The 13,912-nt window shown below is 54.8% G+C and overlaps 1 protein-coding gene across 8 annotated transcripts in view; it reads left to right on the top strand.

Moving 5' to 3' along the window:
- The first annotated feature begins 1,212 nt into the window (after positions 1–1,212).
- The window catches only part of DMTN (dematin actin binding protein), a 58,710-nt gene continuing 46,010 nt past the window's right edge, over positions 1,213–13,912 (top strand). For 2 of the 8 annotated variants that reach the window (XR_014551817.1, XM_083629553.1), the window contains exon 1: positions 2,853–3,009. The gene's annotated coding sequence lies outside the window, so the exon portion shown is untranslated. Of the gene's footprint in view, positions 1,976–2,280; positions 3,010–4,273; positions 4,385–13,912 lie in introns of those variants that run through there. The other 6 variants (XM_083629555.1, XM_083629557.1, XM_083629556.1 and 3 more) reach the window with 6 other exon arrangements.

Raw genomic sequence — 13,912 nt, 5'->3', positions numbered from 1 at the left:
GTAGTTTGGGAACCACTGATTTATGGCAAGTGCAGAGTGTGAGTTTTGTGGCTACAGCGCTCTTCTGCTGGGACAGAACTAGGGTGGCCTCCTGGCCCTGCGAGTCACTTGAGAGAGACTCACCCTTGTTGGCTGGGCCTGAAGGGAATTGTGCTCCAGTAACACTTGGAGGGACAAACCTAGACAGCATCTTAAAAAGCAGAGACATCACCTTGCCAACAAAGGTCCGTATAGTTAAAGCTCTGGTTTTCCCAGTAGTGATGTATGGAAGTGAGAGCTGGACCATAAAGAAGGCTGATCGCTGAAGAATTGATGCTTTTGAATTCTGGTGCTGGAGGAGACTCTTCAGAGTCCCATGGACTGCAAGAAGATCAAACGTATCCATTCTTAGGGAAACCAGCCCTGAGTGCTCACTGGAAGGACAGATCCTGAAGCTGAGGCTCCAATACTTTGGCCACCTCATGAGAAGAGAAGACTCCCTGGAAAAGACCCTGATGTTGGGAAAGAAGGGGATGACAGAGGACAAGATGGTTGGACAGTGTTCTCGAAGCGACTAAACTGAGTTTGACCAAACTGCGGGGGGCAGTGGAAGACAGGAGTGCCTGGCGTGCTCTGGTCCATGGGGTCACGAAGAGTCGGAGACGACTAAATGACTAAACAACAACAACACTTGGAGGGTGAGGTACAGAGATGCTCCTGCCGCAGCCCCTCTAACCCCAGGGCAAAGGGCAACAAGCCTTCTGCTAATCAGGGAAGAGCTTCAAGTTGTGGGCCACCTCCCTTTTCTTGTTACACCTGTAGGTATAGTTGAGAACAGGGGGCAGTTGAATGCTTCCAGGAAGCCCACCAGCCGGCAGAAGTCTTCTGCAGCTTCTGTTCTCTAACAGGTGGTACTCAATGGTACACTGCCTCTGATGCTGGAGGTTCCATATAGACATCCTGACTTTGGTAGCCTCCTCCTCCTCCTCGCATTCGTCCAATCCCCTTTGATAGCCATCTAAGCTGCTAGCCACCACCCCGTCTTGTGGCAGTGAGTTCCAAAAGTTCAGCTACATTGGCAAAGAAAAAGCGCTTTACATGTGTAATAATAATAATAATAATAATAAATTTTATTTATACCCCGCCCTCCCCAGCCAAGGCCGGGCTCAGGGCAGCTCACAACCAATAATAAAAACAAGTTGAATGAATGCAACTTAAAAACAAGATTAAAATACAGTGGTACCTCGGGTTACGTACACTTCAGGTTACAGACTCTGCTAACCCAGAAATATTACTTCGGGTTAAGAACTTTGCTTCAGGATGAGAACAGAAATTGTGCTCTGGCAGCGCGGTGGCAGCAGGAGGCCCCATAGGCTAAAGTGGTGCTTCAGGTTAAGAACAGTTTCAGGTTAAGAACAGTCCTCCGGAACGAATTAAGTACTTAACCCGAGGTACCACTGTACAACATTAAAACATTAAAATTCATTCTAACACTGTGACACCAGATGGCGCTGTGGAGTTTCCTTTTTCCTAATCCGATTTCTCATACAAAGTTTAAAACTCGTTTAACTGAAACATTTATTTTATGTGTCTAGATCCTGAATCTCCCTGCAGTTTCTATCTAACATGACAGTGAAAGGGGAAAACTTGCTTCTCTCTTTACTACCTCTGCACATGCCTTTATTGTATCTTCTGTCATGAGTTCCTTGGAGAAAACGGTGGCAGTATGCAAATACTGTAGCAGTATTTGTGATGATGTTGATGCACCTGAAATAAAAGCAATCGGCTGCCCTACCATCTGTAGGCCCCAGAGGGCACCAGAGCACTGCAGTTCTGCCCGCTGCCTGCTAATGACGGCTGCTGCTGCTGCTGCGTTGTGCCCGTTTACGCAGCAGGCTCTTTGCAAGGAGGAGATGCGTGGAGGGGGGGGGGGCATCTTGGCCAGGGATGAAAGCGGCCCACCGCTCCTGCCAGAACCTCCCGTCGCCTTATAACGGTACGCTAATGAGCCCCGTGAGGCAACGTGGGGGTCAAACCACCCCAAAACATCGAGGCGCTTGAGGCTGAAACTGCGAGCTGCACGGAGACAATCAGGCTAATTCAAAGGACGCGAAATTCCCCGGAGAGGCGCCGGCCAGCCTCCTTCGGACGAGCAGGCGCTGGCGGCCCCCCTGCGCTGCCCCCGACTCTTCCAGGGGAGGGCTTGCGCCCAGTGGGGGGCGCGATCAGCCTGCCCCCCCAGGGGCCAGGCCCGTCCATCTTGCCACGCAGGGCGGCTCCAGCAGCAGGCAACGTCCTCGGGGCGGAGCTGCCCCGGTGGCGCGCCCTGCCGGGGATGCCCAGAAGCCCCTGAGCAAAAGGAGGGCGACGCTTCCACTGCCCCCCTTCCCTCGTCCTCGCTGGGGGGCAGGACAGTCGAGCTCCATGGCGAGTTAATCCTCCCGCTCACGGAACGTGCGAACCCGCACACCCCGGTTCTAAATATCATCCGAAGGGGGCATGGAGAAGGACGAGACGGGGCTGGGCTTGGCGGGGGCGGGGGTGCAGGTGTGCCTCCAGGCAGACCCTCCTCTCCCCTCTGCGTTATGGCAGATCACCAGCTCCGATCCTGCCCGGGGTCTGGGCGCCCAGAGCTGCCATCACCCAGCTCCAAGGTGCCAGGCGCGCACGCAGGCGCCGGGGCCGCGCTCCAGGGATGGTCTCGCTGGGGAGGCGCCTTTGGTGGAGGCTGGGCGCTGTCCGGCCGGCCCCCGCGGCCCCCCAGGACGTCTGCCCGGCGAGAGGAGGAGGAGGAGGAGGAGGGGGCTGCCGCTCGCCCGCTCGCCTCTTCCCCCGCCTTGCGCAGCGGCAGCAGCGGCTGCTCCTCCTCCCCACGCGGGTTGCTGCGGGAGGCGGCCGGGCGGTCGCGCTGGCAACGCGCAGCGCCAGGCGAGAGATGCGGGAGGCAGCAGCAGCAGCAGCGAGGATGGCGCCGCCGCCGGGAAGGACCAGCGCCCCGCCCGCCGCCGGGCCCGCGTCGCGCCTCTGAAGGTAGGCGAAGGGCTCCAAGGGCGGGCAGAGGCCGGCGGGCCAGGCGCGGCGCAGGTGGGGCGGCCGGCTGGGCCCGAGCTCTGCCCGGCTCCAGAGGACGCCTATTGCTGCCTGGCAGGGCGAGGCTGCGCCACCGCCCCGGCCAAGGGCATCCAAGAGCCTGACACCGGGGCGAGGCGCTAGGGCGCGCGAGGAGGCATCGCCCTGGCCTTTGGCTCCCGGTACCCGGAGCTCCCGGCAGGAGCAGCTCCACGTCCAGGGGAAGCCGAGGCTGCCCGCCGGCCCTGCTGCTGCTTTGCGGGGGAGGGGGGTTGCATGGGACCCCCCCAGGACTGGAGTCGCGTGGAATCGGTCTATGGAAATGGAATCAATCCGAGCTGGGTCGCCGGCTGCTTCCTCGTAAGGGCGCTCGGAGAAGCGCTTCCCGGGAGGGTCTGTCCAGCTTGGACTGAAGTCCCCTCCCCCGCCTTGGGCCTTTTAAATGGGGCTCTTCCATGGTCCGTCCCGTCCCCCAGCTGCCCGCCCTCCACCTGGCCTGGTGGTCTTTGTAGGACGGAGAAGCCCCTCGGGGATGAAGGAGAGACCCTGCAGAGGCAACAGCCCGGGACTCAGCCTGAGCGCGGAAGCGATTGCTGCGTCGGATCCCTCGGCCTTCCCAGCAGCGGGGAGGGTTCCGGCGCAGGGTCCGTAGGGGGCGCCATGAGCCATTTGGGGAAGGGGCAGAGCGCGAGCAGGGTGTAGCTGCGAAAGCAGTTGAATGGAGTAGGGGGAGGGCAGGGTGAGCTTTCTTCAAACTACCTGGGCGAGGGAGCGCAGGAGTGCGCGGGCAGGGCTGGCCTCGAAGGCGGCGGCTCCAAGCCCCTCTTCTGGGGGGGGGGGATTGAAGCACCTTTGGGCGCCGGGTGGGGAAGGTGTCACAGTGACTGCCAGCTCGTGGGGATGCGGTGGGGGCAGATAAGTCATGGCCTGGAGGGCGTCAACCTCCGAAACAGGTGCAGCGCTGCACCTGTTGGTCTCCCATCAAAGACAGGGGCGGTATGCGCGGGGCTGAGGCGGGGGTCCAAACCCAGCGCGGGCTGGCAGCTCTAGAGCCTCCCCAGCTAGGCGAGGCAAGTGCAGGGCCAGATCCTCCGGCCCAGAGGCGGCCCGGCCCCTGGCGGCCCCCGTCTCTCCCCGCAGGCCTCCTCCTCCAGCCGGGCGCGGCCCGCTGGTGCTTCGTCACGACGCTCCGCTCGCTGGCTGGCTGCTTCCCCGGCGGCGGGCGGAGGCTCCCAGGCACACAACGCGCGCGCCCTCGGAGCGGCAGCCTTCGGCGTCGGGTGCTCGGCGCTGCCCGCGCAGTCCCCGCAAGCAGCAGCCTCGCTCGCCCGGCCTGGTAAGTGGCGACTTTCTACGGAGGCAGGAGGCAGTTGGGGGTACACCTGTTGGGTTTTTGTCTGTCGTAGACCTCTCAAAAGACAGGGAGGCAAATAAGCCAGTCCGTCCTGAGCCCCCTTTCCCCCCCCCCCCCAGCTAGCTAGGAATCGCTCCTTCCTTCCGTTGCGCCTACTGCGCAATTGGACTAATTTTGGCGGCCGTCGAGCGGGAGGCGGCTTGGGAAGCGTCGCCCAGGCCGGACCCAGCTGAGCTGCTCCTTTCGGGGGTGAGCTCCATAAAGCACCCCCGGCGGACTCTGCCTTGTTGTTCCTCACAGCCAGGGAAGGGCAAGGCCAAGAGCGCCAGTCTGGGCGTCTAACCAACCAGATTAAGCTGGGTTGCCAACTTCTTTCCTGCGCGGCTCCTGTGCCACATGTTGATTTCGAACTGCGCACGCGAACACAGATGCCGGGATGGCGGTCGGGACTCCCGGGGTTAGGAAGCGCAGCTTGACGGCGTGAATCGGGCCCCGTCGGGCTATTGTTAAAGGCACGGGAGTCCGGCCAAGAAAAGTTGGCAGCTGAGTTTCCGAGGGAGGGTCGTCCGCTGGGGTTCGCCAGGGTACAAATTTGGCTCCGGCGACCTTTTCCAAGTTCCAGCCCGAGTCTCCTCGAGAGGACTTGCCTCGCTCCCGTCCAGCCCCCTCTGCGAGGTGTTTTGGGGTTGGGCCTCCTCCCTGCTCCCTGGTAAAAGCTAAGAAGGGATCGGGAGCAGCCGAGTCAACGGCTGGGAGGCTGGCAGGTCAGCCTCTCCCGGACTGGACGTCCCCGGAGGTCCCCCGAGAGTTGACTAGAGCTCCGACGGGCGTGGCAGCCTCCGACGTCTAAAGTTTGAAAAGGAGCTTTTATTGGCGCGGGAGCCGCCGAGCGCGTAATTCGCCTTGCAAAGCCTCCCTCGACGGCTGCGGTGCTTTCGGCCGCCCCTGCCAGTGTTGCCCTCCGCGGTTTGCAAGATGCGATCCCCGGGCGGCGATTCCGGAGCGGGACCACCCCCCACCCCTCTGCACCTCCCACCCCCGCGCGCAAACCGCGTGACGGCTGCTTCGCTGGACTGGGACGCGGGGCCGTTAATGCCCGAGTTGCCCCTGGTGGAAATTAAAGTCTTCCACGTATCTGCCCCACTCGTCGTTCTTCCTTTATTCTCAGGGGAGGAGCGGTGCAAAAGTCCCCCGTTTTGTCCGCCACGTGAGATCCCTACTTGCAACCCTGGCGAGCTATTGTTGCCAGTCGCTGTGGGTAATATGTGGCTAGGTGGGCCATTGATCTGACTGCTCAAGGCAACGTCCGGTGCGCCCCTGTGACTATAAGCTCCCCGTCCCCCAAGCTCAGGAGCTCCTTTGTCAGACCCACAAACAGTGCAAGGAAGAAAAAGAGGGGTGCCAAGGGTGCGGGAAGGAAGCTCCGAATGTTTTGAGGCTGGGAGGGCGGGACAGAGGAAGCAAACTCCGCTTAGCCCACCTGGGCCAGCCTGAGACTTTCCTGCTGAATCGGGGCCCCAGATCCTGGAAATGGGCTGTAGAGCAGCAGCGGAGGCCTCTAGGTTCTTTTTCCTGCTCCAGACTGAATATCCCACCTGCTCTTTGGTGCGGGGAATTGTCAAGGGGGACAAAGCCGAGGGGGTTGGACTAGATGACCCGTTGGGTCCCTTCCAACTCCACAGTTCTGTGAATCTATGATTCTGTGTCCTTGGGTGTGATTAAAAGAGAGAAAGAGTGGCATGCAAGGCCCCACTCACAGTCCGCTGAGAGGCATCGCTCCTGATTGCCACACTAGGGAAGCAATTTTATGTCGGGGGGGGGGCGACTTCCTCCTCCATCAAGGGCTCTTCGATGGAAGCCTCCCTCGAAAAACAGATTGCCGTGACATGAGATCCACTTTGTCCTCAAAAGTACAGAAAAAGTGTCCTGCCCAGTGGGACAGGAAGGCGTGGGTGTCCATAGCCCCCTCCCCCACCTACTGGAGGTAGAGCATAGCCATCATGCCTAGTGGTCATCTCCCGCGTTCTCCTCCACCAATCTGCCTAAATTCCCTTTAAGGTCAGCCAAGCTGGAAGCCATTATGGCGTCATTGGTTGTGGGAGCAAATTCCTTAGTTTGTGCTGAGTGGAGAAAAGTCCTGAGCCTTGCAACATTCTGCTTCCTTGGGTCCCCCCATTTCTAAGCAATTCTTGTGCTGCTGCCAAGTGACTCTCTCACAGCCACAGAAGACCCCTCCTCTTCTTCACAACCTTTTCCTTCAGCAGTATCTACTGTTGGTGGGTGGGGAGGAGAGGTAATCACTCTCTTCACCGCATGGCAAGGGGGTCGCAAGTGGGGGAAGACTCAGTCTTTATGGGGTGCCAGTGGAAGACCTCAGGGGTGCCATTTCACACCTGCGCAACACTAGATCTGTTTGGCGGCCACCCTTGTCCACATGTTTACTGACAAGAAGAAGAGTTTGGATTTGATATCCTGCTTTATCACTGGTGGCGCTGCGGGTTAAACCACAGAGCCTAGGATCAGAAGGTCGGCAGTTCGAATCCCCACGACGGGGTGAGCTCCCGTTGCTCAGTTCCTGCTCCTGCCAACCTAGCAGTTCGAAAGCACATCAATGTGCAAGTAGATAAATAGGTACCGCTCCAGCGGGAAGGTAAACGGCGTTTCCGTGCGCTGCTCTGGTTTGCCAGAAACAGCTTATTCATGCTGGCCACATGACCCGGAAGCTGTACGCCGGCTCCCTCAGCCAGTAAAGCAAGATCAGCACTGCAACCCCAGAGTCGGCCACGACTGGACCTAATGGTCAGGAGTCCCTTTACCTTTATGGAGTCTCAAAGCGGCTAACAATCTCCTTTCCATGGAGGAGCGGGGAAGCGAACCCGGTTCACCAGATTATGAGTCCACCACTCTTAACCACTACACCACACTGGCTCCTTTGGAAACTCCTTTGGAAGGAAAGGATTGTTGGAGGCAACAGGAGTGCCCGCTTGACCCCATGACCATGGGTGCCCGAGGCAGTGGGTGCCATGCAGTGTACATGGCCCTGGCACCAAACATTGTGGGTGCCCAGCCCCTTCATGGGAAATTTTGTGGGTGCTCGGGCACCCAGTTAGTTGGCACCTAAGGGAGGCAGCAATGCTTTTGTCTACCAGTTGCTGAAAACCACAGGATGGAAGAGGGATCTTGTGCTTGGGTCCTGCCACTTGTGGGCTTCCCAGAAGGGGCATCTCTTTGCCAACTGTGAAAACTGGATGCTGGCCTAGGTGGGCCATTGACGTGATACATCAGGCTCTTCTTACGTTCTTGTGTTACATTTGGGACTTTAGGGGGGAAGGTGACTAACATAGGATGCAGATAATTCATCCAGCCTCTCTGCAATTTCCTTTGCATCCTTTAGCACACCTTCCCCTCCCCATGCCATCTAATGGCCCAACTCCCTCCCTAGTTGTTCCGCCTAGCCTTTGGCTTGGAATCAAGTTGATTCCCTCCTCCTCTTTCCTTTTTCCTTTCTCCTTTTGTGTTGGAACTCCTGTTTGGGGACTTCCCTGGCTTTTTTCTGGTCCACGTAGGACCAGTCTGGATAGTTAACCTTGGTGAAGACTTGACGTTCTTATCCCCAGAAAAGTTTTTGATTGAGTTTTTCCACTGAAATGAGGCTGCATTTTAATGTTTTAATGCTGTATTTTAATCTTGTTTTTTAAGCTGTATTTCGATCAATTGTTTTTATATTTGGTGTTAGCCGCCTGGAGGCTTGGGAGGGCGGGGTATAAATAAAATTTATTATTATTATTATTATTAGTTGGTCCCCTGGTACTAATGTGCCTGGCAGTTTGTTTCCATGTTGGTCTTGGTGTTTGTTTACTTTGGTGAGAGATGCTCCTCTTCCTAAATGCCTTGAGCTTTCCAGCTACTTGTTCCTGGAGCCCATGCTGCAGTCCATGCTCAGGGCGAGCTGGGAGGTTTCCCGTGTTTCTCCTGGCAAAGGAAAGGGATGTTTTACAAGCCATCTGCACTTCGGAGAGCAGCTCCCTCCTGGGGCTCAGGGTAAGGTCCAAATGCCCGAGGAGATTAGCTGTCTGGCACCAGTGAGAGGGAGGGATTTGGGTGGCGCTGTGGGTTAAACCACAGAGCCTAGGACTTGCTGATCAGAAGGTTGGTGGTTCAAATCCCCGCGACGGGGTGAGCTCCCGTTGCTCAGTCCCTGCTCCTGCCAACCTAGCAGTTCAAAAGCACGTCAAAGTGCAAGTAGATAAATAGGTACCACTCCGGTGGGAAGGTAAATGGCGTTTCTGTGCGCTGCTCTGGTTCGCCAGAAGCGGCTTAGTCATGCTGGCCACATGACCTGGAAGCTGTACGCCGGCTCCCTCGGCCAATAAAGTGAGATGAGCGCCGCAACCCCAGAGTCAGCCACGACTGGACCTAACGGTCAGGGGTCCCTTTACCTTTACCAGTGAGAGGGGAAAGAATAGAAGGAGATGCTTCATGCTGAATTGGGCAAAGAGGCTGAGAGGCAGATGGGAGCAGGGGAATGTCCCCAAAGATGCCTGTCCCAGCTGCTGAAGAATCATAGAAATGTAGAGTTGGAAGATGTCGGACGCAGCCAAATAATACCTGATGAAAGGGGGGACTTTCAGAGGAGGGATTAAGATGGACATGAGAGTTGCTTGGGGGTCTCCAGGAAAAATGGGCTGGGGTGGGGAGAGAGGAGGAAGAGGGAATCAGGTAGGAGGCAGAGAGAGCTGAAGGGAATCGTGTCCCCCTTTGGGGGAATCAGCCACATGGTCATTTTGGTATGCAGTTCATGAGTTGTAAGAATGTTTGCCACACATTTTGAATGAAGCGAAAGCAAATTCCTCTTGACATAGGCAATCCTGTTAAATTAAAATCAGCTTAGCTGTGAGACGAACTGCGAGATCTAGACCTCCAGATTGTTGCGATGGACAGGGGCGCGCTTTTTTGTGTGAGTTGCCCCTCCGGTGATGAGGCAGCTGTGACTCTTTTCCATGTCCGAACAAGTGGCAGCTGTCCATCTCTGGGGTGCAGGTTAGGCTACTGCGGTGCAAGGAGCTCCCCTTGAAGGCTGATCAGAAGCTTCCGCTAGTGTGTGTTGTTCAGTCTGTCTCCTGATAGCATTGGGTTGTGGGGTTCTGCTACTCTTGTGCTCCAGTGTCCCAGCTTCAAAGGTTCAGTGTTAACTGATAAAGAACAACCACTTGGGGACCAAGACTATAAAAATTGGCTCCTGTCCTCCTATCCTATTTCTCCAGTCTGCTGATAGCCCCCTTCTATTCATTTTGCCCCATCCACATAGTGGACCCATCAGACGTTCTGGCAATTTTGGAAATCCTCTGTCAAAGCATTTGTAGGAAGCAACATAACACCTGGCATTTGGTGCCCAGTGCTGGAATGGGTGTGATCCTAACTGGAGATGGTATGGATTTGGCATGTGTGTTTTATTCTGTTCTTTTTAATGAATTTTGTGGCCCAGCCCCAATTTTCAGGATGTAATTTATTTATTTATCTCATGAAATATGTAGACTGTTTGGTTGTAAAACACACACACACACACACACACACACACACACACACTTCAAAGTGTTTACAGAAAGATAAAACAATAAAACTTTCCATAAGAAGAATTAACAACATTAATTTAAAACTCTCAGAAAGTTAAATTAAATATAGACTAAATACAGATTAAAACTCGCATCAACTTGCTAAACGTCTGGACAGACTTGTCCAAAGAAAAATGTTTTCAGCAGGTGCCCAAAAGAGTGCAGGGAACGTTCCAGCTTTATGTCAATGGGAAGGGAGTTCTGAAGTGTAGATGCTGCTGCACTGAAAGATCAGGTTCTTACAAATGCAGAAAAGGTTTGATGTGGCACGTGTAACAGTGCCAGTTCTGCTTATCAAAGCAGTACATTCAGGATGTCACTGAATGTAGCTCCTCTGAGGAGACCTGTGGAGCATCCACGCCATCATAGAGGTAGTCTACCTTCAAGTTCTACTTAGCTGGGACAGGTGGCCATTGGCCTCAAGCCCTGACTCTGAGTTTCTCAGGTGTATCCAGCTGGCCACTCTTGGCAACACAACACTGGACTGAAGATGCTCTTGTGGACCTTTAGGAGGTGGGTCTAGTCCAGATTGGTCAATTATGTTCTTATATTTATATCTTGCCTTCCTTCCATCATGGAACCCAAGGAGGCATGGATGAGGTGCTCCCAGGTGGTCCCATCCTGGCACTGGCCTGACCTGCCTACCTTCAGCAAAGTAGTGCCCACACATACCTGCAGACCAAACCCCTGGGAATTAGGGAGGGCTAGTGAGGTCGGATCCAGCAGGACAACGCTTAGGTTTTGTTCTGAGGATTGGGAAAACCAGTCCATGCACATCGTGATGGGAGAGTCTCAGAGAAGTGCCAAGAGGCATGTTGGCTTCCCAAATGCTGACTTCATAAACAGATAAACCATTTTCCTGCCTCCTCTCTGGAAAATGTTGGAATGTTGTGGGTAGCAGGAGAGCATATATTGATTAAATATTGTCCTTCCTAACTCACGCTTGTGTTTATTCACACAGCAGAGTACATTCCCCTCTTTACACAGCAGGAAGCTAGTTGCAGATTTGTTGTTGTTGTTTAGTCGTTTAGTCGTGTCCGACTCTTCGTGACCCCATGGACCAGAGCATGCCAGGCACTCCTGTCTTCCACTGCCTCCTGCAGTTTGGTCAAACTCATGCTTCAAGAACCATCTCGTCCTCTGTCGTCCCCTTCTCCTTGTGCCCTCCATCTTTCCCAACATCAGGGTCTTTTCCAGGGAGACTTCTCTTCTCATGAGCTGGCCAAAGTATTGGAGCCTCAGCTTCAGGATCTGATTAAGCAATCCAATTTGGCATGCCCAGATTGGAGTATATTCCTGGTAAGACCCCTTTGATTCCCTCCTAAAAGAATAAAGAATAAAAACAGCCTTCTTTTAAAAGTAATTAGAAGTTTACTCACATTCAGTTCACAGTTGTATCCCTGAACGTAGGCTTTAGAGTTACAGAAGAGGGTTTGAGTTCATCCCATATAGGAACTCATCCCACATGCTGCCAGCAGTGCAGCCCAAGAGAAGAAAAGGCATTAAAAGAGGAAGGGGGCTGCGTGACTGGACCTTTTGTGGGGTCTGGAAGGGTCACGCCCACCTACCTGGTCACATGCAAAGGAAGGATGCTCCAGACCAGGTGTAACAGGAAGGTCAACTGGCTGGACCAACACTCCCTTGTATGTCCACTCTAGGCAAACAGGAAATGTTGTATTTGACTGCTTATGTCACATCCCACAGAAAAGCCTCCCCATCAGCTGAGATGCTTCTAGGGGGATGTAGGAGCTTGCCTTGTGCCAAGCCTAGCCGCTGGTCCGTCTAGCTCAGGGACCAGGGTTGTCCACACTAGCAATGGGAAGCCTCTGAACCTTCCATCCCACCTTCAAGATGTTGCTGGAGCACAGTTCCTTTCACCCCCTGCCCATGGTCCGTGTTGCTAGCTGAAGGTGAGGCTTGTGGGGAGTCCACCAGCACCTGAAGATGCCACCGGTTGAACAAGGCTGTTTTCCAGCCATGGGATGGAACTGGGCACCTTTCTGGGCACAAAACATTTACCCTTCCAGAGAGCAAAGACCCCTGATGGGCAAGACTGCAGCGGATCCTGCCTGCAACAGATCCTGCCCTGGTTGGCTCTCAGCTTAGGAGCACTTCTTTATCCTTGGAGCATTTGGGAGGACAGGAGGAGCCCTGAGTTAAGCAGACAGTCAGGATGGCACAGAGATTGGGGGGGGAGTCTCCAGCTGATGGGGAAGGGGAGCCCCTTCCAGCTGCCAGATTTATGCAAGTGCCCTGACCTCTTCTCCCCTCCCCCCATTGCCTCACCACAAAGGAACTTAGGAAATGTCACCCGGCTGCTCTCTGCTCTTCCGTGTTCCGGACATTCAGATCCAGAGTTTTGGGAGTGCGGCAGTGCCAGGGCTGGGCTGCCAGGAAGCTGCCAGGGAAGGCTGAAAGGTCTGTCTTTTCCCACCAGGCAGCCCTCCCTAATGCACTTGTGCACATCCAGGCACACAGTGGATGCCTGGACAGGACAGGGAAGGCCCTTAGCTGGCTGATAAGGTTTGTGCCAGAAAGACTCTGAGAGAAGGCACTGCGGGGCTGGGGCTGGGGAGGGGGATGTCAGCCAGAAAGTTTGAGTTTCTTTTTTAAGTTTGCAGGGACCTGGTTGCTGCTTCCTCTCATTTCTGAGAAGGCAAGGATGCTGCCATTTCTGTGCCTTAAAAACTCACTGCTTTGTACAGTTCTGTCTGGTCTCCTCACCTCCAAAAGGTGTTGGAAAAGGTTAAGGAAAAGGCAGCCAAAATGATCAAAGGGGTGTTGTGACACCCCTCCCCAAAAGGTTGCAGAGTTTAGGACTTTTCAGTTTAGAACAGAGGTTATCAACCTTTTTGAGTCCATGGCTCCCTTGACCTGCTTTCCGTGGCTGCCCTGTGGAGCTCAGGATCCCAGTTATGTCACCCCTTGCCTGCTGAGCTGGCATCCCCTCACCCCTTTTCGAACACCCTCCCTTGTGGGGTGTTCCCTCAGCCTCCTCCCCTCTCATTGGGAGTCCTCCAGGCAGCCACTGCTGACATCCTGGTCTCTAAGCTATATCCCCTGCCCCAGAGAGAGGTACCCCACAGGGGCCTGGGCCAGCCCCAGAGGCACCATTTGCCTGGGGAGCTTATAGCCAGAGCTGCTGCAAAAAACAAGCCTTTGGGAGGCAGAGACACCAGAGGACATCTGAGGAAGGAGGGAAGGAAAGAGGGCCAGAGGCCAGTGTTGTCTGCAGCATCCCTGACCATCATTCAAGGTGCCCCAGGGTGCCATGACACACTGGTTGAAAACCATTGGTTAGACTTGCAGCGGTTCTCAAGCTGTGGGTCCCCAGATGTTGTTGGACTACAACTCCCATCATCCCTGAGCTCTGGCCTTGCTAGCTAGAGGTGATGGGAGTTGTAGTCCAAAAACATCTGGGGACCCACAGGTTGAGAAAGGCTGGTTTAGAGGAAAGGCAAGTAAGAGGCAACATGGTGGAAGGGGAAAGAGGAAAGTTTTCTTCCCTCTCTCACAACACTAGAAACCAGGCTTCCTCCAGATGGGCGGGGTATAAATACTATTATTATTATTATTATTATTATTATTATTATTATTATTATTATTATTATTATTATTATTATTAACTTGTGAGGTAGGTGAGGCTAAGAGGCAGCAACAGGCCCAGAATCACCCAGCGACCTTCATGACTGAATAAGGACTTGAACCCTGGCCTCACAGGTCCAACGCTCTCTTTTAGCTGGTGAGGAATAAATAACCTCTGAGCCCCAAAGCACCATCTGCACTGAGGCCAATGGGACCTGGCCTCTTACCCATTGCACAGGCACCCACCTTGCTCCAGCCTCCCTCTACTGAGAACACGTCATTCTGCTCCTGGGCCTGGCTCTGAGGTTCCTGT

Source organism: Podarcis filfolensis, assembly GCF_964270895.1.
Source record: "Podarcis filfolensis genome assembly, chromosome: 8".
Taxonomy (NCBI): domain Eukaryota; kingdom Metazoa; phylum Chordata; class Lepidosauria; order Squamata; family Lacertidae; genus Podarcis; species Podarcis filfolensis.
Note: the sequence above shows the minus strand (reverse complement) of the source record. Positions and strands in the feature narration are given on the sequence as shown.